Genomic DNA, 3,531 nt, shown 5'->3' on the forward strand with positions numbered 1-3,531 from the left:
CATTGGTGACCTTTTAGCAGCAATTGGATAGGTACATGGATAGGTGTCTAAGCTAGGACAAATGTTCGGCACAACATCGTGGGCCGAACGGTCTGTTCTGTGCTGTATTGCTCTATGTTCTATGTTAAAAGATTTACAAGAATGGTTCCAAGACAAGAGGGTTTGATTTATAAGGAGCTGCTGGATAGGTGTGGAAGTTTCTTTGCCTCAAATGTATAGAGGTTTATTAAATCATGAGGTGCGTACATAAGTTGAATAGCCAAGTCCTTCTTCCCAGATATGGGAGTCCAAATTTAGAGGTTTCAGGTTTAAGACGAGAGGGGGAATGGCTTAAAAGGGATCTGAGGGAGGTGTGCAGAGAGAACGAGCTGTTCAAAGAAGTGGAAGAGGTGAGAACAATTACAAACATTTGAGAGATGTTTGGACAGGTACATGAATATGAAATGTTTAAGAGGGACATGGACCAAATGCATGTCCATGGGACGGGTTCAGTTTATGAAACTCGATAAGCATGGACATGTTGGTCCAAACATTGTATTTGCCTCTGTGACTCTATGTATACTTCAGATTCTGTACATTTGTGAAAGGGACTGAGCATGGCTCAATTGGCTAAGAACATCTCCAGTTTTCACCTCACTGTGGTGAGAGGGTAGTGATGAAAATGCTGAAGCTGCTGGACAATGATGAATCAATATTTTGTCCAATCGATTGCACAGAATTCTGAAGTTAGAGATTTGACTCTGTACTGATTGCTGACTGAACCTCCTCGTCTCCTGCACATTCGTCCAATGTATGATGTTCCAATTCCTGGTTTGACTGAGGAGCATGGCCATAAACTTCAGAAGGATATCAGCGGGGCCAATGAGATGAGCAGAGCTTGTATTGGAAACCTACCCAGAAAAGTGTACTTTGTGGGACAAGGGTGACACGGGAAGTTTTTTTTAGTTGCAATATTGGATAATGCAGCAATACGAATTATCAATCTCAATTATCAATTTGGGAAATAGTGATCATAATACAGTGTCTAGGCCAGACCTACTCAAAACATTTCACGACAGTAGCTCAGACGCAAACTTTGCTCGGGTGTTTTTTATAGGTGTAACACAGATATTCCAGAAGGGACACAGATGGTGAAGCCTCTTGGTTTTAAACACAGCAGAATTTATTTACAAGATTACCAAATGAAACACAAAGAAAAGAGAACAGAATACAGAATATCTTAACATCCCTGAAAGCCCAACAGATTATCCCAACTTAGTGAATTTGTGAGACACTGCCCCAATTCTCCCATTTCACGTGATTCTGCCTCAATTCTCCCATTCAGTGCTACACTGTCCAATTTCTCCAATTTAGTGATACTCTCCCTAGATTCTCCCATTTACATCTGAACTGCATATATTCTGCATTCTGGTCCACACTGCCCCAATTCTCCCAATTAGCTCTACATGACCTCAATTCTCCCACTGAGTGTGACACTGTCCCAAGTCTACCGGTTAATGTGACACTGCCCCAAATCTCCCATTAAGTCCTACACTGCACCCATTCCGCCATTTCATTCTGCACAAATCCTTTTTTCTCATCGTCAACTCACCTATAAATTATTATACTGCTCCAGCTCCCTAACGTTGTGGACCAAGTCTCTAATTTACTGGCACTGGCACCAATTCCCAATTATTGAAGTCCTACCTCAATTCTCTAATTTTGATGTTCACTGATGCATTTTTCTTTTATTTACTGGTGAGCTGAATCCTGCACCAGTTCTCCCACTTTATGGTACCTGCATAAGTTCTCCATTTATTTAGTTGTTCCCTGAGACACTCCTTCCAAGCACTGGTGCCCTGCTGAATTGTTTTCATGTAATGGTGCACTGAAACGTTCTCCAATTTATTGATGTATGCAATATTTCTTCTTTTCACTGGTTCCCAGCTCTGCCCTCACAACCCCCCACACACCCCCAATTTAGAAATGCTCCGCTCCAATTCTAGAACAGTTTGGCACACCCACATATTTTATAATGTACTGACACTGTGGACCGAATCACCCATTTTTTTTATACCCACCAAATTTCCCATTCATTCATACGCTCTATACAAATTATTCCATTACTGATGTTCTGAACAAATCTTCCACTCAAATTTGTCAAAGTGAACCATCGTATTGACTGAATCGCTCACCCAATTTAGGAGTGCACTACTCTAACTCTCCTATCCAGATCTGTCCTTCCCCAATTCTCTAATTTAGTGCTATACTGTAACAATTCTCCCATTACCTGATGCTCTGTTTCAAATTCCAGTGGTGCACGGAACGGAGTCTCCAATTTACTGAAGCGTAAAAAGTGAGGTCTGCAGATGCTGGAGATCAGAGCTGAAAATGTGTTGCTGGTTAAAGCACAGAAGGTTAGGCAGCATCCAAGGAACAGGAAATTCGACGTTTCGGGCCAGAGCCCTTCATCAGGAATGAAGGGCTCTGGCCCGAAACGTAGAATTTCCTGTTCCTTGGATGCTGCCTAACCTGCTGTGCTTTAACCAGCAAGACATTTTCAGCAATTTACTGAAGCGTACAACATTTCTTCATTTTGTTGATCCCTGCCAGTATTTCCCAATTTAGACATGATCTGCTCCAAGTCTCTAATATATTTGCTCTCCCACCAATGTTCTAATGTAATGGCACTGCGCACCGAATCTCCCATTTATTGATTCCTACTAATTTTCCAATTTTCTCATGCCCCTGTAGTAAGTGTTCCATTTACTGACGCCTGAGACTGATTCTACCATTTACGGGTGCCCTACTCCAAATTTCCCATTTACTTGTGCCGTGCCTCGGTTCTCTAATATAGATCCACTGCGCACCGGTTTTTCCATCTCGTATTTTTCTGCAACAATTCTCTAGGCAAACCCCGCATCAAATCTCCGGATGTCCGGACCTACACATATCCTCCCGTTAGTGGTGAACTGCAGGAATTCTCCCATTTCGTGGTGCATTGTATTGAATCTTCACGACTAATCCTTTGCAACATTTGCCCTATTTACTGATTCAATGCCTGTGTTCTCCCATTTGCTCTTATTTTCGAAGTTATCAGCACCATACACTAGGGTTCTCATTTACTGTTTCCCCGCACCAATTCTTCAATTCAGTGTTCCTTACCCCCCATTTCCGTCAATTACAGATATTCTGAACAAGTTCCCCACTCAGTGTTGCCCTCATATTGACTGCTGTCCTTGTCCCTTTAGGGGTTCCCTCCTCTAATTCTGCCATCGTGTTTTGGCCTGCTCCAATTCTCCCATTTACCGCTCCACAGCCCCAAGTCTCACATTTAGATTTGAAGTGCACAAAGTTTCCCATTATCTGATGCCAATGTTCCAAATTTTCATATTTAGATAAGCCCTTGCACAATTCTTAGATTTAGTTGTTACTTGCAATGAATCTCCAATTTACTGGAGCGCTGCCACAATTCTTAAATGAAGGTAGGTTTGATCGACAGGTCTGTTTTTGCGATGTACATCTCTATGTATCTAATCAAATCTTCGTTGC

Source organism: Hemiscyllium ocellatum, chromosome 35 (genome assembly GCF_020745735.1).
Source record: "Hemiscyllium ocellatum isolate sHemOce1 chromosome 35, sHemOce1.pat.X.cur, whole genome shotgun sequence".
Lineage (NCBI taxonomy): Eukaryota > Metazoa > Chordata > Chondrichthyes > Orectolobiformes > Hemiscylliidae > Hemiscyllium > Hemiscyllium ocellatum.